The sequence below is a fragment of the Haliotis cracherodii genome, unplaced genomic scaffold, assembly GCF_022045235.1.
Source record: "Haliotis cracherodii isolate W230 unplaced genomic scaffold, xgHalCrac1.p SCAF_4, whole genome shotgun sequence".
NCBI classification, from domain to species: Eukaryota; Metazoa; Mollusca; class Gastropoda; order Lepetellida; family Haliotidae; genus Haliotis; species Haliotis cracherodii.
Window position 1 is genome coordinate 67967461 of NW_027266297.1, and position 21394 is coordinate 67988854.

Here is a 21394-nt window from a genome sequence, read left to right on the forward strand (position 1 = left end):
TACCGTGAAAAGAACCGAGTGGTTCTTAACTTCTTTTGAGTAGTATATATTGACTATAAGAACGTGCGTTACCCGGGAGATGAAGGTGTAGACATGTTGAGGGAAATTATGTTGTTATTGCTTCTGTAAAACAATGGTAGGTTTTATTGTTTACAAATACTGTTTGGAAATAATTGTATATACTACAAGGAAGTGTATGGCTTCAGTTTCATAAACTGATGTGATATATTCCGTGTGTGCAGGCTCCAGGCAGTGTCTCGTCATTGCCAGTGCCTTCGGGAGCACAAACAGCAAGACTGATAAAGGGACGTAACTGTGGAATACTTTCTCATCCTCCACGATTCTATGTTCTTGCTTTAAATGCGAGATCAAATCCTGTATGTACCGTTTTGCAAATGTACACGTTGTTTTGAGGATCGTTTTAAGAAATTTGGTAAAACATGTGTATTATTGCGTCTGCTTAATATGATTTATTGATAAAACGTTCGTAAATTTATCGAATATTCGTATGGATTTCAGTTCAGAAATACACATGCACTAGATTGACATAATTAGCGGCTGTATGTATATATGGTAACTGTTGATGACAAGACAATTTGTGTTGGATTAGACGCCATGCACCCCACGAGACGGCCCGTCGGGACACCAGTATAGAATGTTCATTAGTGCTGGGATGAACGCTCCAGAAAGACACGCGTCTCATCTCCCGCCATTAAGACACCCGTCAATCTGTCGTCTGCTCCTGCATCGTCCGTCTGTCTGTTTGTTAGTACACGGCAGATGGGCGCGATCGTCACTGCCAGGAATGTAGATATGCTCTCAGTGTTCGCATTTCAAGAGTCAGTCCATCCCTGTACTGCAGATAACGTGTGACAGGAGAACTTCATGGAAGGTTCGTGGTTACAGACAGTGGTAAGTTGGGATTGAATATTGGACTGACGCCGCAGCCAGCAATGCAGCGGTAAATCGGGTCTAGAGTTTGGACCACCAGTGGCTGAGAACTTGAAAAACCATCCACCTCATCAGGTATCGTGACACCCAGTCTACACATTACCCATCCGATCCTCGCGTTATCCGTGGTCTAGTGGAGAGACCGTCTGTCCTGAGAGCGGGAGGTCGGTGGTTCGATCCCGGACCGCGTAATACCCCAAAATGTTGTACTTGTACTTGGCGCTCGACACAGAAGGGGATAAAACAAGAATTGTTCGGCTCGGAGTCAGTATACTGTGGGGTAGTCATGTTAAACTGCGGCATGGTATCTCAGTGGGCTAGCACTATAAAACCAGCATTAGTCCGGACAAGTACAAGTAGCCACACACACACGTCACTATATAAAAGTGCAACGATCTTGAACGCGACGTTAAACCCCTTTTCACCTTCTCCACTTCAGGTGAGCGTGCTATATGCCGCGGAGCCACTATACCTTGAGCCTCGTGAAGATCCGGGGTAGAATAGGTCCTCAGCAACCCATGCTTGCTGAGTGCGGCGTTAAACACACACACGCACAAAAAAAACCCCAAAACAACAACAAAAAACAACAACAAAACAAAACAAAACACCCCCCACCCCCACCCCCACCCCCACCCCCCACCCCCCAAACAAAAAACAGCACAAAAAAACCCCCCAAAAAACAAAAATACACCAAACGAACAAAAAAACACTCCAAAAACACACAGTCGGCAGTCCAGTCCTGGCAGAATAAAAAGACATGCATGTTGATAAATTTCCGGAATCCGATTTGGCATTTGAGGCATTTTTATTTTGCATCCATATTTCTACCGTACACAAACTTAATTTATGAAGTGCCTCTACATGTCTGACACTACAATCCCATCACTTGACATACCAACAATATCGTTGGTGTCGCTACAAGATACAAGGCCACTGGGATGCTGCGCTCGACTCAATGTTTACTGTTCATGGCGTTGACACATGTATAAGAGCTGCCTTGCGTCAGAGGCCATGCTTGTAATGACCACACTGAGTCGGGGAGTGTTTAGGACTTGACTTCGTCACAAACACGACATCCAACAAGATTTTGTTTTGTTTGTTTGTCGTTTAACGCCACACGCAGCAATATTCAGCTTTACGACTGCTGTTTGTTAATAATCGAGTCTGGACCAGACAATCCAGTGATTGACATCATGAGCATTGATCTACGCAATTGGGATACAATGATATGCATCAAACCAAGTCAGCGAGCCTGACCACACGTTTCCGTTATTAGCCTATTACGACAAGCATAGTCGCCTTTTACGGGAGACCCGTGAAGATACGGGGTAGAATAGGTCTTCAGCAACCCATGCTTGCTGCAAAAGGCGACTGTGCTTGTCGTAAGAGGCGACTAACAGGATCGGGTAGTCAGACTCGCTTACTTGGTTGAAGCATGTCATCGATCCCCCTTGCTTGGATCGATACTCATGATATCAATCACTGGATTGTCTGGTCCAGACTCGATTAATTATAGACCGCCGTCATAAAGCTGGAATATTGCTGAGTGCGGCGTAAAACAACAAACCAACCAACCTTTTTACGGGCAGCTGAAGACCAATTCTACCCCGGACCTTCACGGGTCGCGTACATAGCTGCCAGGCGTCAAAGTCTATGTTTGTAATGTCCGAGCTGGGCACAGCACCCTACTGAGTCGGTGAATGTTCAGGACCTGACTTCGACACAACACGACATCCATCAAGAAGTACATAGACTTGATCAACCTGTTTAAGAAGGAGTAAATCAAGATCGTCACCCAATTAAACACCACTCATACCACATCGGCCATTGTAGACATCCAATCGCCCCGGCAACACAGGGTACTGGTCGCCGTTTATTCGCGGCAATGCCCGACCCTGTAAAACATAGTGATCATGCGGTGGGGGTCATAAACGCAATATACTACACTGTTTATTACAACATAAGAAACATATCGCTATGGTTGGTTGGTTGGGTTTTTTAACGCAGCACTTAGCAATATTCCAGCTATAGGACGGCGGTCTGTAAATAACCGAGTCTGGACCAGACATTCCAGCGATTGATATCATGAGCATCGATCCATGCAATTGGGATACGATGACATGCATCAACCGAGTCAGCGAGCCTGACCACCCGATCCCGATAGTAGCCTTTTACGGCAAGCATAGTCACCTTTTACGGCAAGTATGGGTTGCTGAAGACCTATTCTACCCCGGATCTTCACGGGTGAGATCACTATGGCATCGATGTGTGTTGTGTTAAATTTGTTTGTTGGTTTATCGCCACAACATTCCAGCTATATTTCGGCGGTCTGTTACTAATCGTGTCTTGGCCAGACAATCGAGTGATTGATATCATGAGCATTGATCTACGCAATTGGGATGCGATGACATAAATCCCGTTTTTCGTCTCTTACGACAAGCATGGGTTCTTGAAGATCAATTTTTTACCCGGATGTGAACGGGAGGAGACAAGCATGGGTTCCCGAAGATCACTTTTTACCCGGATGTTCACGGGAGGAGACAAGCATGGGTTCCTGAAGATCAATTTTTATCCGGATGTTCACAGGGGTGGTTGAGTTCAACTATCTGTTGCTGATCATAAGGTATGTACACGATGAATCAGCTTAGGTCGTTTATCTAGCGATTAACCTGCATCATGTGATACCATGTAGGTTATACACGGGATATAAGCGTTGCACAACAGATCCTGCTTTCCGGCTGACCCTGTGTCACTTGATGTATCTATATAGGCCATCGCTCGTGACCATATCTTTAAACGACATGTGTTTATCGACACAGAATGTCTGGGCCTTCCTTGAACGTTGTCTGATAACAACAGTCAGAAACCTTGACAGCTATCAGTGACATACTCTGCATGTTTGCCTGATACAATGTATTTTTTTTTATAATTCAGCATGCTATCCTTTACGCACTTCATTTCTCTTTAAGAACCTGCAAGTCCACTTCCGCAATGTTTGTGGGAGAAGATATTACTTTAAAAAATGAAATTGTCACGTGATCATGTAGGCTCGGCATCCACACATGAAGGTCTAGCTCAATAATATCTGCCATGTAGACCCTAAAACATATATAAAAATTCAATGGCGAAAAATAATATGTACTTTTACGAAATACTGGAATAATGTTGGTCTTGAGTGATCATGTGAGATCGCCCACGTTGAGAGCATCACATCCTGGTGACTTACTGCAGACAGGGCAATCACCGGACTGCATTCTGCACGTGCAAATCATGCTAAAATGTGCTCGATGAGAAAGAGTGGCCTCGTGTCGTACTGTGACAAACAGCTCGTGCAGCACGAAGCATGCCTAGCATTGGCTGTTGAGGTGACGCTGCACTGCGTCAATATTCTGTCACTTCTCGGTGTATCACATTGATATCGGTCATGCAAAATCTACACTCTAACTTACAATATACTTAATACGACTGGTAAACAAACTCATCTAAGTTTAATCATATCCGTATATTTTGTTGAATTGTCGGTCATTTTCTTCTGAGAATCATGACAACAAATCTCTACGCTCCGATTGGCTGGTTTATTCAACTCGATCATGATCACGACTCCGGGTGTGACGTAAGACCCCACTTGACCATGTGACAGAACGACGGAAATAGCATTATGGTCCATGAAGGATGATACGTCTATCCTCAAGACAACTTATCAAGATAAAGCGTGTCAGATGAGCGCCAGTTGGCAGGAATCTACATTGATTTCACTAACTGATGAGAAAATAAAACCGCCTCATTCGTTTAATACTCGGGACATGACAGGCCAAGAGGTCAACCGTAGAAATGATATGCCGGAGTTGGGGTCAGGTTCCAAACGACTCTGCCCAGTAACCGTCCATTGTCTGGTACAGCTACTTGTGCCATCAGGGTAGGGTAGGGCAGGGTGATACTAACAACACCATCTGGGATCTGGGCTGTCTGAGAGGTTTCATGGACTGTTATAGCATTGCATTCATGCTTCTAGTAATGAGGTCTGGATCCACCAGCAACCCGCCCGGCAATAACAGACAGCGGCGACTGGGGGTCAGATTCGGGATGTTATTGACCCATCTGTCTGCACATTAAACAATCCATTGAAAACGGTGTAGCAGATGAGGCTTGGTTCTAGTCGAGAGCAGCGCATCGTCCTCTTCATCAGCATCTGATACCAAATATCATTTTAATTTTCCATGGCATTCAAAATCAAATTAATCTAAAAATCATGACTTTAAAAGTTCTTAAACGCTACTCGGCCGTAATTCTGCTGATGCGGCGTTAAGTCATAACTGACTCACTAACTCACAGGTCCTAACACGCCATAGAGTCAGAATGTCTGAGTGTAAATCTCATGAATCAATATTAAAAAACATGTGTTTAATCAATTCTCTTCTATTATTTGAACCAGGTGTATTGTTTTTTATAACATGTATATTCACCTTTGTAAAACATATACGCCAAAATGTTCTATCAAGATAACCAATTATGTATATATTCGTTTTAAACGTATTTCATTAACCAACTGGCCAGGCGTTGCTTTTATGATATGTGAATCTGCCATAGTATCCGTCCCACGCGTCAGTCGTAACACGTGTACATTATGACTTGCAGGGCTGGAACAAACCATGGGACACACAGTTGCTGAATAATGTGTATATTAAAGTCATCCAGCAACATATGTCACGGAGACAAACGTATCTAATTTCTTCACAACACTGTGACCGAGTGTCAGTCTATCTTCGGAGTTCAGAGTGCGACCAAATACACCTACATGGACTCGCCCTCCAGTTCAGTACACATGCTTAAGACCGTTTCATTGTCTAATTCAGAAAATACTTTCAGAATTATTTTAGCCCAAATGATATGTTCCGTAGTGTCCTGTCAGACCCCCCCCCCCCCCCCCCCCCCCAACACACACACACACACACACACACACACACACACCGGCTGTACCTACGCTCTCTATACATACTTGGTATGTATATATATAAATACTCGATGCATAGATAAGATACCATTTATTGCAGAACCATTCCATTACGGGACAGATGCAATTTTTTTAAATTGACAAAACTTTATGATTCATATATACAGACATAAATACATTCCTGTAAACACACAAAAAAACAATCTATATTACATATGTGATGATGCATATTGTAAACTCTCAATTCTGAAGCAAAAAACATTAATATTTTATCTATCAACGTATATATATATTCCTTAGATAAACATATCTCTAATTACAGGTATCAAACGTCTTGTTTGTACAGGTGTGTTGTAATCAGCTCCTTGATGCTGTACTGTAGGGTTCTTGTCGACACTAACCTTAACGTATAAATTGCAATTACAGTTTTAGATTCAGAATTTTATCTTCAGGTCAAAATATTTGTCGCTTGTGGCAATGCTCACCCGACCGTAATGGTCTCATTAACAAGAAGCAGGGTGTTAATCACTCTGTGGTCACTCATGCGTGAAATAAACCAGGTATCTTGACCGCCCTTTCAAGGGATAATACATTTAAATACTTAACACCCTCCGGGGACGTTTTCAAATATGTCATGTTAATCTGTTTGTAAAACGATTGTTGGTTGCAATAACTAGGTCATGTCCTATTAAATCGGTTTGGATTCCATTGAAATTGGAGGTGTTAAATTTCACTCAGGTATTTCATTTAGAGAAATAGGACTACAAGTACTTTGTTAAATGTATTGTAAAGTGGATGTTGGTTAATGGCACAAACAGCCCAAGTGTAAATGGCGTTGGCACAAGAATGATTGGTAATGACTATACTGATCTGATCAGCCAGTACGTAGTATCAACAGGCTGAACAACGGCGGCTCTATTTGATGATGAAGTGGCTGAAACGATGCAGTCGATGATAAAGTGGTTCGTTTTGTTAACTGAACCGCTTTGTTAGTTTTGTCGCCATATCCTGTGGCGCTGTCGTTAAAATGTGGAATATATTTTCATAATAAAAAGGACAGTCTATAATTTATCTTTAAGTGTCCTTTTAGAAGTTGCAGCAACAATGAAGACAGTTTCAATGTCTTTAACACGTCAGTGTGACCTCCGGCATGGATGGCAGTACGTTATCAAACAATCTATGATGTGTTGATAATCTACACCAATCTTATTTTTCTGTGTTTACTCATAAAAAAAAAATCACATTTGGAATTCTCAAATTAGTGTTTAAAATCTACAACTCACATTTATTTAAACTACAGAAGTTATTTCAAGGGAGTTATTTTCAGCAGAGGCTTTTGGAGGATGTTTAGACTTGACATGTGATGCTTCGCATCGATTTAGGTAATCCCGCGGGCACGTCAGCTCTATCTTTGAAGCATTTTCTTATCGATTTCTAACATCAAGTGCTGGGATTTCCACCTGCTTCTATTAATAGCCAATGCGTCAAGACCGTGACATTTCTTTGAAGGTGTTATGGAGAAACTAATCACGACATTTTAACTAAGAGTAACTGCGCTGAGAGAGTAATGCTGCAATAACTGCCACAGTGACATCGGGCAGATAGGGTATATATACGTCCATGAAGTGTATAGTGTTTAAGTGGATGGAATAACGAGCGTTGTATACAGTTTATGGGCCCTCGTGTGGAGGTATGAGAGTCAGCTCTAGCGGCTACATAACTGTCTATGTCACACAAAATATCCATATGCGCATTATTACAATGGCTAATATGATGAAATCAGTAACTAAATGTTTTTGGATATAAAGTACTTTGATATTGATATTGTTCCTACCTATCCCCATGTTATATGGGCGTATGTTGTCCTCTACTCTAGACAGTGTCCGGCATCTGTGAGAGGGAGCAAGGCTCAACAAGGGCGATTCCAGCATTTTAAAAGGGAAGTATCCAAAATATCAAAATTAATTCTATCTCAGTGGGGGTGGGCTGGGGGGATTGTCAGATTCAGATTCAGATTCTTTATCCTCCATAGACCACCGACGGTGGTACAAGAGCATATACAAAGTACAGAGATAAACATAATATGTACATCAAGACGGCTGTGTGCATTTAGATTTAGCATCCAAAGTGTTAAATACAAATAGTACATATTTTGATAGACGTTTTAGCTCGTTTAGTTTGGTCGTTGAAAACTCCCTCTGCTACTGAAGATATATGTATTCGACAACTCCCCTACTCCCCAGTCTTCCAGACCCTAGAAAATATATTTAAAAGGAGTCCAACTCAAGTCTAAGTATTTTTCTGGCCTCCATTTAGGTTGTATTTTTTATATTTTGTAGATAGATATTTTTAAATAAGATAACTTTATTTCTGGGTCTAAATGTTAGCCCACCCGCCTCCACCACATCACCGCCCTGCCCAAGGGGGTAGTGTACAGTTACAGATAGGCAGTTGTGCAACCAGTGTGGGTCATTATGCAGCTTATACCGTAACGTTACCGACCCTGTGTTATATCATTGATAAGGCACTGTCAAGTCGCCGGTAATTAATTACAGTGTCAACGTAACTAATGCTGCTGATCGTGAGAGTGAGGCTTGATTACTGTTAAACCTCTTACTGTTTGTAAATAATAACATAAGTAGTTTATTGACTTAGTGCAAACCAGTATATGTCTTTGATCATTTAACTGGAACTTGTTTCAATGTGCCCTGGTAGTTGAGTGCTCTTTTAATCAGGCATATTTCTCGTGTAGAAATCGGATTTCAGGCTCTGATATGTTTAAGGCTTTGTGTATCATATTTCAGAGAATCCAAATTAACATGAAGTACTAATTTATCTTTAGATGAGGTGATATGGGGTTTAACGTCGCGTCCAAGATTATTGCACTTTTATATAGTGACGTGTGTGTGTGGCTGCTTGTACTAGTCCGGACAAATGCCGATTTTTATAGTGCTAGCCCATCGAGACACCCCACTCAGACACAGTATACTGACTCCGAGCCGACCAGTCCTTGCTTTAGCCCCTTAATGCCGAGCGCCAGACAGGGTAACAACAAGTACCATCCTTTAACGTCGTTTGGTATGACCGGACATTAATTTATCTTCAGGTTTAGTTGAGAGAAAAACAACATTTGTTTGTGTGATGGCATTTATATAATTCAAATACGTACATTTATTTACCATTACGTCATCAACGATACAACTGTCAGTTAACACTTTTGAAACAAATTTAACAACGCCAGATATTTTCCAATCCTTTCATTGTTTGTCAGCGTCAGATTTAGCAGATTAACCCAAAGCATTGTCATGTACTTAACGCCAGCACATCACTGTCGCACATCACACCAATATTTACATGTAACCTGTCACATTATGGTGTTTGACAGGGCTGACATCTTTGCTCTTCTTTGTTCTATATCAAAACATATCGCACATCTTGGCTAAACTGTTTATGCAATAATAGAGGCCATTTTTTTTCTTACAGAAGGACAATTGGCAGTGTTTAAGGTGAGATAGCCTGTGAGATGGGAGACCACCTACAGCGTTTTATTTCACCTGTGTTAATTCCATTGTTAATGTAGTTGCTTTTGTCCCCTGAAACGAACAGTGCATTTAAGAATAATCTACCAGACTGTAAGTAGGCATAACGCAACATATCGAAAAGGACATGGTGCTAGTGTAAGACCCCCTCACCTGCAATTACAGGTGTTTCAGGTGAAATGAGTGTGCATAGACAATCAAGGTAACATGTATACAGGTATATCAGTTCCCGTATACAGGGCGACTCTGTCAGTGACGAATTATCCGTGAACGCTGCTGGAAATTGCACACCTGGTTGACGATAATTATGTACGCGATCTGTCCCTCGCCTTGCCACAGGTACGAAGGGATTAGGGTTATATATGCTGGCTACTTTGATTTAGCAAATAGGGTGTAAAATGTCAATAAAAGGTCGCTCCCAGCGTGTAGTAATTGCAAGAGCACGCCTAGCCTGATTAGCTCAAGGTATCTCGTTGTGTGGTTACACAGAATAAACTATGGTTGATCATGTCACGAGACGCCAAATCTGAGATGGACTTTTCTACCTATGTCATATACCTGCTTCAATTTTAACAAAATAAACACGTGAGCGAACATCTACATAATTGATACTGTGTATCGTTTAATTATTTTTTTGTAAAGGGGATATTTGTATTTTGTTGTCAAATAATGTAATTGTTTTTATCTCATCGAGGGAGCTGACAAAGTTGGGGGTTTTAATGAGTGGCGCAGTCACAAAAATGAAAGTCAACTTTGTAAGGTCACGAGATCAGATCAACACGTTATTTGACAAGAAGATACATATGTTCTCTTTTATTAAAATTTTCTTTCTGATTTTCTAAATCTGTCTCCAAAAAACGGTGTCCTACTGGCATCCTGAAGGTAGTTCCGACACACAGTGTTATTTCACTCGAGGGAGATATCGATTCAGATTTATAAACACATTATCTTGTCACTGTAGATACATATCTGAATATCTCGTCCTGTTTTCGAGCTCTCAACTGTGTCCACCCAAGACACACAAACTCGGGCGATATAAGGGTGGTATCACTGTTTTGGTGCGCTCTCATTGGTTAGAGAGTTGACTTCTATGTAGTCTTTATGATAATTTTGAAAATATTCTCGTACTTTTATTCAAAACATCATGTTTAGCATGGGCCTCTGACAGTGTTTTGATATTTACCTCTATTTCAGAACACACCAAAACGCGTGGATGGTATATGTTTAAATTCTAACTTCTGAAGTCAGCAGCCTCCCTGGTGGGATGATGACCTGGAATTAATTAAACTTGGCAAATACAAAGTCCTGAGAGGTCTCAGATTTCACGGGAAGACTTTTCACCCTCTAGACACTAAAGTAGTCCCGCACCATGACTGGAATTTATATTTTTTAGGTATTTTGTTTACTAAAAGCCTAGGCAAGTCTAGATCAAACTAACCAAGTCTAGTTTGCTTGATATGAAAACAGCAGAAGAGGAAAGGTTCTTTCAAAGAAAGAAAAAATATTACAAATGTAAAGACACGTTTTCATTGACTAAGTGTTAGTCTAACACTTAAGATCAATGTTTATAAATGCTTTTAGTAGAAAGAAAAACTCGTTTATTGAGGCACAGAGAGAAAGACTGATAGCTACAAGGGACACCCTAAAGTTCTGGAAACTGCTCAAGGATAGTAAACCATTTAATGCAGTCTCTCGGTCAATTAATGCTGAACAATGGACTGATCACTTTTCATCAATCTCTTCTTTTCAGACAGGATCTCGCATTTGTAAACTACCCCTGACAATAATGATCTAGCAATTACCGGTAACAACAAGAAATATCAAGCCACATAAACCAGCTTGGGAAAAATAAATCAACTGAACCTGATGGTATTGCTGTAGAACTTTTGAAGTCCTCAGAAAAAAACAGATTACACCAAGTATAGTTACTTTATTTGACCAAAATTTTGAAAGTGGTAACTTTCCAGATGTTTAAATTAGGATTTGAATATGTATGAACAACACAAGATGTTGGCAATGTGAAGATAGTATTCATCTCTTTAAACAAAGATTATTTGACAACCTTCAACAATCATAGTGTAGTTCCATCAATCGTATATCTGATACCTTTCATTGTAAACATTTTAAATTCCTGTTTTAAATGTAGAAACATACCTTCCCTTTCCAGTTCATCAGAGAATATGAGTAGATCTTCTATTGAAAACAAACGGTAATAAAGTGTATTGTATGTTTCAAGTGTCTAAATTAGGTCTACCCACATTTCAAGTTGTTCCTGTGTGTGGCATTTTCGATTCAACCCGACCTGCAGTCAACTCGACACTGGCAACCTACACATCAACGTGTGGAGTTCAAACATGCACATTCCTGTGTCACTTATTAACACCCATTCGTTACCCCCTCCCTTCGATACAGCTGCCCCAGGGCGTGACCCATACCCGGGGTAAGGCGGCCCCATCTACAGGCATACACACTCACATACCACCCACACAAAGGTACATGCGCCATATTGTGTTGCTCGCCATTTGGACAGCATGTTTGCACGTCGACGAAAGGGTGTGCGATAGGATTGGTGACACTGGCATACGTGAAACACGCACTTACGTCGGTTTGATTACGGGGAAATACACAAGGAAACAAAAGACAAGTCAGTGACTGAACAGTCCAAGTGACATAAGTCGATCCTAACCCGAGCATAACTCTTACTTAACTCAAATGTCACTCTACCCCCATGCTACACTTACCCCATCCCGACACCATGCTACACTTATCCCATCCCGACCCCATGCTACACTTACCCCATCCGGACCCCATGCTACACTTAACCGATCTCGACCCCATACTACACTTACCCCGTCCCGACCCAATGCTACACTTACCCCTTCCCGACCCCATGCTACACTTATCCCATCCCGACCCAATGCTACACTTATCCCATCCCGACCCCATGCTACACTTATCCCATCCCGACCCCCATGCTACACTTATCCCATCCCGACCCAATGCTACACTTATCCCATCCCGACCCCATGCTACACTTATCCCATCCCGACCCCATGCTACACTTATCCCATCCCGACGCCATGCTACACTTATCCCCTCCCGACCCCATGCTACACTTATCCCATCCCGACCCCATGCTACACTTATCCCATCCCGACCCCATGCTACACTTATCCCATCCCGACCCCATGCTATACTTAACCCATCCCGACCCCATGCTACACTTATCCCATCCCGACCCCATGCTACACTTATCCCATCCCGACCCCATGCTACACTTATCCCATCCCGACCCCATGCTACACTTACCCCATCCCGACCCAATGCTACACTTACCCCATCCCGACCCCATGCTATACTTAACCCATCCCGACCCCATGCTGCACTTACCCCATCCCGACCCAATGCTACACTTATCCCAACCCGACCCAATGCTACACTTACCCCATCCCGACCCCATGCTACACTTACCCCATCCCGACCCAATGCTACACTTACCCCATCCCGACCCCATGCTACACTTATCCCACCCGACCCCATGCTACACTAATCCCACCCTGACCCCATGCTACACTTACCCCATCCCGACCCCATGCTACACTCAACCCATCCCGACCCCATGCTACACTTACCCCACCTGAATTGTGGTAAGCGCCGAACAATAACGGGTATCGGGTGGTCATTATGGTGACGTGGCTGATCGAGTATCGGATGGTCATTATGGTGATGTGGCTGATCGAGTATCGGGTGGTCATTATGGTGACGAGGCTGATCGAGTATCTTCGAATCCCCGATGCCTTGCAGCACACTGTTTTATCTAATCCAGACTCTGCTATTCACAAATAACTGCCAAAAGATGTAATATTCCGGACTGCTGCGACAAAACATATTCATTCACTCATTCACACGTTGCGAACGGCTCTCGTGCCTTAAAATAATGTCCCTCGCATATCATATTTGTTATAATAACTCTGTGTTGAATTCAAAGTCGGGTTGCCAGTTAACATCAGGCCACGTCTCTCTATATTTTCTCTTTTTGACTTATCGTCCAAGGAATCGGAACGCATTGGTTGTTTAATCACACTACCATGTTAACACTTTGTATACGTGTCGATTGTGTGAGAAAAATAAATAAATGTAAGCCCATAGGATCATGTGTAACTATCCAGTGACCTAGCTGCGGTGTAACTTCTACTCATGTCAAGTTACAGTTGTGTCGTCATGGTGTGCCTAAGTCGCTCGGGCACGTGACTGGTGTCGGTTGATCGTATTACTGACAGATTGACGCCAAGGTGTTCAAAATCGATCCAAGGTAGATAATTCTTTTATCTCAAACAGTCCAGTCTCTCCTGAACGTGGCCACCTTAACAATAACCTACTGCCCCAAAGAACCTATCGTTCTTGAAAAAGCTGTAATATTATATTTCAAGTGTCACACTGACACTACAACACCAATATGCGTAGTCTACACATGAATACCTCGCTCGGTTAGTGTGCAGTATATGTGTTACAGTTACAAAAATGTAATCAGTTATTATGTATAATACCTTGAATTTCAGTGATTCACTCAGTTATTATGCTTGATAACTGAATTTTCAGGTATTATAATTTATCATCCAAACTGTCTCCCACATAACAGGAGATGTCGCTTGGATGAGATCAAGCGATATCTACACTGTAGATATCGCTGCAATGAAATTACATCACAATGCTTTGAAGACCATTGTGACGTCACTGTTACCATGACGTCACAATCAAATGACATCACTTATGGCTCTGCTACTGAAGCTGTTAGCAGTAGTACTTTTTACACTGAAAACACTGCTAATTATTGTCTACTAATTGAAAAAGTTGAAAGAATGATGTTGGATGATAAATAAAATCTTAACCTCGTGTCTTTTGATATCAAATATATGAATACTCGTTGATAAAAGTGGAAAAACTCCTCGGCAAGCCTCGGAATTTTTCCACTTTTATCAACTCGTGTTGATATATTTGATAGCAAAAGACACTCGGGTATGATTCTCTATTTATCATCTAAAACTGGCTCCCACAGGAGATATCGCTTGGATGAGATCAAGCGATGTCTGCACTGTAGATATCGCTGCAATGAAATTGCATCACAATGCCTTGCAGATCATTGTGACGTCACTGGTTACCATGACGTCACAATCAAATGACATCACTAATGGCACTGCTACTCAAGCTGTTAGCAGTACTTTTTACACTGAGGACACTGATAATCACTGTCTACAAACTGAAAGGGTTGGAAGAATGATGTTGGACGATAAATAAAATCTAACTGGTTCTCTATATGTATAATTAGGTGATAGTCATACTCTGTTTTCAATGTAGAGGTAGATTACTTTAACCGCGCTAACTAGAATTTGGGACAGAACGCTCAGCACATAATTGTACATATAATTATTTAAATATGCCTACCGACATTGACTGTAAAATAAGTACTGTTATATAAAATATTATTACTTCCGCGGTCATGCAGCTGTCAAATCGGCTGTTTCAGAGGGAGTTTATTGTGATTTGACAACCTCTGACTGACCAATCAGAAATGAGTACCTAATTACCAAGTTTATGGCAGAATATATCTTTTTGTCAGGTATTATATGTCATTACTGATTGTGCGCTAACATTGTTCACAGTTAAAGTAGAATCACTTACAATGTGTAATATATTATGAAGCTAACTGTTATGGTACATTGCTGTCTTAATACGAGGAATAAAAAGGACTTTGATGTCAACTTTGAATCTTTATTAATGCAATCAACACAATCATATTGTCATATCGCTATTACAAGAGAGCAAAATGTACATTTCTCAACAGCCTTTGTTTTCCTTTAGAAAAGTTTAACAGTTTTTGTTTGTGCAGGAGAGGCTTGAGGGACATCTTGAATTGCGCATCAATCGTGCATTGAAGCATCTGCACCTGTGCATTGGCATCTCTTGGCGCAGCACAATTGCATTTAATAAAACCTTGACCCCCACAACTGGATTCTCCCTGCACAGCAACTCAGCAAATGGCATTGTCAGTTGACATTTCTTGTCTGTCTTACAGACCCTGATACAAATATATCAAATACAGCCCATGCAAGTCTATAATGTTTGGCAAGTCTAGATTTCTGAAGAGTCTCTGGGCTCCTTTTTATTAAATTGTTATTAAAATAATGTAACAACTATTGTTTTCTGTACGATATATTCATTTCAGAGAATAGATGATAGTCTATTGAGATATCGTTCACAGTTTAGAGTGATGTCGCACATACATCGAACTGATTCCAAGAGTACATGTTGTTCAAAACACCAGAAAGAGTGTTTTCAGTTGATATAATTAAGAAGCCAACTATTATATTTTTCAGTCAACAATACCTTTCACACAGATGGTTTCCTATCGAGACCTGTTATGTATAACTGAGTGAATCAGGCATAAAACAATAGTTAACTACAATACATTAACATTGCAATTTCATTTAGATTTTATGTATAATACCTTAAAATGTCAGTTATTATGTATATTAACTGTGTGAGTCGGGTATTAAACATAATAACTGATTACGTTTATCTACCTGTGTAGATATGTGGTAATGTTTGAACATGTCTCAATTTGTTTGGTGTAAAAATAGCGAAAACGCTAATACTTCAGCATTTACAGCTGCAGGTTTTAGGAATGCTTGGTAGCTCTAATGGCGTCGTATATAAATGTTTCCTTAGTATGAAAGTTCATATAATGTGAAGTTTGGATTACAAAACTATTGTGACCCCGACGTGATTTGAACACGCAACCTTCTGATCTGGAGTCAGACGCGCTACCGTTGCGCCACAGGGCCGACCTGATTTTACGGGGATCTTCTAATGAGCTATATCTGCTGAAGCTCCAAGCCGCGCAGTCTGGATGAGCGTGGTTTTACGATGAAATCCAGTGCAACACGGAATAAGGGAGGCAACTCTAACTCAAACGCGTCAAATCGGTGCCGGTGCGCTAATCTCAACACTAGACGCTTTATGCGAGGTCTTGGTGGTAACAGGAGCCCGTTTTAGGTCAACAGTGAATGAGCTGGTTTAACGCCGCTTTGAACAGTATTCCGTTATATCATGGAATGTCAGCCTAATGTGAGATGAAACCCGAAGTGATGCAGGTCTCAGACGTTTACCACCCTCGTCACACACAGGAGCACGGGTATGTTGCTGACAAACCTAGAAACGTGATCGGGGCGAACCGGGATTCGAACCCGCATTCACATGTTTCTCCCGTGTTTCTGCTCAGCTAATTTTTAAATTAGACGACATGGCCACCCTTGAGAATTAATACTAAACAATTTTTAATGTAGGGTGCTGATGGTCTGTGAAGTAACTATAGGTGTTAAGTGCGATCCTGATACAGTTGGTTAAAAGCGGCGTAAAACCATACTCACTCATTCACTCAAACTGTATTAATATTAGGTGAAACAATAAAGTGCTCATTCATGTTTTTGTCTTCAAATATTTTATTGTAAATAATCATTCAGGTATTTGTCCTTTGATCAGATTAGTTTTTAAAAGGAAAGGAGTGAGTGAGTGAGTATGGTTTTACGCCGCTTTTAGCAGTATTCCAGCAATATCACGGCAGGGGACACCGGAAAATGGGCTTCACACCAAAAGGAAAGGATCTAGTAAGCTCCATGAGTTGTTTTTTTCCAAATCCATTGGGTAGTCTTTAGTCAATAAATATGTTTGTCAGCCAATGCCTCGAGTACACTAGTGGTCTAGCGGATTAGCTTCCTGTTCTGAGGAGTTGAGAAATCCATACATGTCAGGGTCTACTGGTCGTGGGTTCGAATCCAAAATCCGTCCCGGTTATATTGGTCTTGGTTTGTTTGCACCACACCCGTGCTCGTTGGTGTAACCAAATAGAAAACGTCTGAGACGTGTTTTACTCCAAGTTGTCTTCCCACCTTCTGCCATGATACAACTGAAATAACGGAACCAAACTCTTATCCTCACCTTGAAGCCAAACCATATAGGCCTACATATTGCCACAATGCCTATTGTAATACTTATCATTTTGTTTGAGAATGTTAACTTGTAAATCTCAGACAATTAGAATGCCCATTTATCAAATACGTATTCTTTGAATCCATGCAGCGCTGAAAACAGATCACTGGAGATTTTGACAAAATGGCTATGACCCCGACGTGATTTGAACACGCAACCTTCTGATCTGGAGTCAGACGCGCTACCGTTGCGCCACGAGGCCTAGATGTCTAACGGTGGGTTCTAATGAGCTGAATCTCTAACAGCAGACTCCATGTCCATCTCCATGTTGATGTCATTTCGTGATGAAATGCGATGGGAAAAGGGAAGTAACTCTCAATTCAGTTACGATTACACGTTTTAGATATTTTAATGGGGATGCCCATAAGGAAATATTTAATAAGGATCGAGTCCGTATCTGTCACTTGGTTATTTTACATCCCCGTTTTTCTGATTTTGATGTGTTTCGTCTCAATGGTGTCATGGATAATGTTTCCCTATTATTTAACAGTTTAAAAAATAGGGCTAATGACAATGGATATAAGGAAATACTATTTACTGACTCAACGTGTATATGGCGTGCGCCTTTCGCAACTGCATCAAGAACATCGGTGAGATATTGAGTTCTGATGCTGGCCGTAAGAGGACTAAATTGAATCGGGTGGTATCGGTACGTGTTTCACTGCATGTCGTCGTACCCGAAGTTGGTACCAACGACGTTTGGCGTTGCTCATAAGATCAGCCACTGATTTGTCTGGCCGAGACTCGATTATTTACAAGCCGCTGTCATTTTGCTGGAATGCAGAACAACGGGCACAAAAGAAAATGAATCAAGAAGGAATATTTTGTACTTTGGAAACAAGATGCGGTTATCCCCCATCGTTAATAAACTGATGTTTGTAAATCTCTGAAGTGACGTGTTTAATTTGAAATGTGTGAATGTCTCCTCATTTATACATGCTACATACCTTCTGTCAATGATTCTACAGTAAGTTGTTCCCCATCTTCCCGAGGCAAGTGTGTTAACTGACTATAAAAGTCAAGTTTCCACCCTTGCCGAACTAGGCTGGTATTATGGAGTTACATTTTGGCTGGATTAACGAGTCTATGCATAGTCCAATCAAAATCGCGCAACGAAATCGAAATCCGGTTCGTAAACTGTCATGTAGTTTTCGGTCGATTGCAGGATTTGCAAAGCATGTGCACCGCCAACTCTTTGTCAACAGATATTTTCTAAATCTTTTCATGTTTTTAATCATGGTGCTCACGTGATTTGATACATTTCGCGATGTAAGACCCGTTTTATCAAAATATAGATCTTGATTATCGAGAGCAGATCGTCCTGACTTGGCGCCGCCATTTTGTTTGAAAGAAACGCAAGTGATACTAGAGGTGGAATCTGATTGGTCCATAGGAGAACCTTATAAGGGACATAACTGGTAATAGCCACTGCTGGCGCTACGATCGACCCCAGTAATTCCAGCCTAGTTCGGCAAGGGTGGAAACTGGACTTTTAAAGTCAGTTAACTCTCTTGCCTTGGGAAGATGGTTGTTCCCATGACTCCGTATGTATATGTATCTGTGGTGTATGTGAGGTGAAGTTCGTGGTTCTGTTTGTTAGTTTGTTGTTTTACGCCGCACTATATTCCAGCTATATGACGGCGGTCTGTAAGCCATCGAGTCTGAACCTGACAATCCAGTGATTGACATCATGAGCATCGATCCACACAATTGGGATCTGTTGCACCAACCAAGTCGGCGAGCCTGTCCACCCGATTCCGTGTGTTGCCTCTTACGACAAGCACTCTCGCCTGTTTACGGCAAGCGTCATAACAATATAGTTGTTGACGAGACATGGAATCATAGCAGTAGAGTTGTTGCTGAGACATGGAATCATAGCAGTAGAGTTGTTGCTGAGACATAGAATCATATCAGTAAGAGTTGTTGCTGAGACATAGAATCATAGCAGTAGAGTTGTTGCTGAGACATAGAATCACAGCAGTACAGTGGTTGCTGAGACACTGAATCATAGCAGTAGAGTTGTTGCTGAGACATAGAATCATAGCAGTAGAGTTGTTGCTGAGACATAGAATCATATCAGTAAGAGTTGTTGCTGAGACATAGAATCATAGCAGTAGAGTTGTTGCTGAGACATAGAATCACAGCAGTACAGTGGTTGCTGAGACACTGAATCATAGCAGTAGAGTTGTTGCTGAGACATAGAATCACAGCAGTAGAGTTGTTGCTGAGACACTGAATCATAGCAGTAAGAGTTGTTGCTGAGACATAGAATCATAGCAGTAGAGTTGTTGCTGAGACACTGAATCATAGCAGTAAGAGTTGTTGCCGAGACACTGAATCGTAGCAGTAGAGTTGTTGCCGAGACACTGAATCATAGCAGTAAGAGTTGTTGCTGAGACACTGAATCATAGCAGTAGAGTTGTTGCTGAGACACTGAATCATAGCAGTAGTGTTGTTGCTGAGACACTGAATCATAACAGTAGAGTTGTTGCCGAGACACTGAATCATAGCAGTAGTGTTGTTGCCGAGACCCTGAATCATAGCAGTAGCTGAGACATAGTAAAGCAAAAAAATTTTTTTCTGAGATACCCAGATTATTAACTTTTGTTTGTCAGCGCTGTGCGCGGACTCGTATAGGCTTCACCAAAGTGGTAAATGAGGTACGTTTTTCCACGCCGTGCAGCAGTTTCCAAAGCAGCGCGCACCACAACTCACTCCCTCTCTCACTTACTTATTACTGAAGCATCACTGTGATACAGGCCGTGATATATGCTTTAGTCCCCGAGATCTGCGAGTTATAATCGCGATAAGATTGAGATAGCGCTGATACTTGCCTTCAGCCAACAGCTCGAGGCTACTCCCCCAGAGAGGGCCCGGAGCTGGGCAGTTGATAGTCCTGCTATCACTGTCGATATTTTATGAGTGAAACCCTTAATCACGACCAATGAGAAGTAGATTTCTAATTTAACATCCACGAATATTTATTTATATATGTTTTATTTTTCATATATTTTCATGTAAACTACCGGGCAAAAGAAAGTTTTCACTTTAAAAATAGTTGTATAAAAAGCAAAAAAGCTGGTACAGGTTTGAACCCCCGCAGAAGACATTCGCCCAATAAGACATGACCACAACCACAACGCAGATTTTCGAACGCAGCTTTCCAAATCATGCATTGTTGAAAACGTGCAAAACGTGATTTTGAGACATTGGTCCAAATGCACGTGCGTGATTGTGCCATAAATACCGACGTTGGACGGAGCAGGCATTCAGTGAGCAGAAAAACACCAAGAATCTGCCCAGACTTACACAAGTGCAACGAGACAGAGCGATCGGTATGGCCAATATGGGGGCTACTCATATTGATAGCCAGAACCTTCAACTGCTCCCAGACCACCATCAGCAAGTTTATAATCCGCTACCAACAGACAGGACAGACTCAAGTCCGACCAAGATCGGGAAGACCGAGAGTGACAACACCGGCCGAAGACCGCTACATCCGGCAGATTCACCTCCGAAACAGATGTGTGACGGCGACGTCAACGGCGACAACAGCACTAGGACATGCCATCAGCAGACGAACAGTCCTTCGACCTCGTACGGCTGGTATACAAGCCTACAGACCCTTCCATGGAACGCAGACTGCAATGGGCACGGTCTGTATGTCGGTGGCAGTGACGTGACTGGGTGAGAGTGTTCTTTACAGATGAAAGTCGGTTCTGTCTGTTCAGGAACGATGGCAGAGTTTTTCGACCAAGGGGGGAGCTACTGGCGAAAACTGCATTAGAGAAGTTCACCCGTTTGGAGGTGGAGGCGTTATGGTATGGGATGGCATTTGTGGCCAGATTACAACACGGCTGGTTATCATCCGAGGAAACCTGAATGCTCAGCGATACAGGGATGAAGT

General features: G+C 41.8%; 2 non-coding genes across 2 annotated transcripts; both read right to left on the reverse strand.

The window, feature by feature from the left end:
• Positions 1 to 16211: 16211 nt before the first annotated feature.
• On the reverse strand, positions 16212 to 16283 carry Trnaw-cca (transfer RNA tryptophan (anticodon CCA)). Its single transcript has one exon. It is a non-coding gene; the product is annotated as a tRNA-Trp (tRNA).
• Positions 16284 to 17617: 1334 nt separating this feature from the next.
• Positions 17618 to 17689, reverse strand: Trnaw-cca (transfer RNA tryptophan (anticodon CCA)). Its single transcript has one exon. It is a non-coding gene; the product is annotated as a tRNA-Trp (tRNA).
• Between the last annotated feature and the right edge of the window lie 3705 nt (positions 17690 to 21394).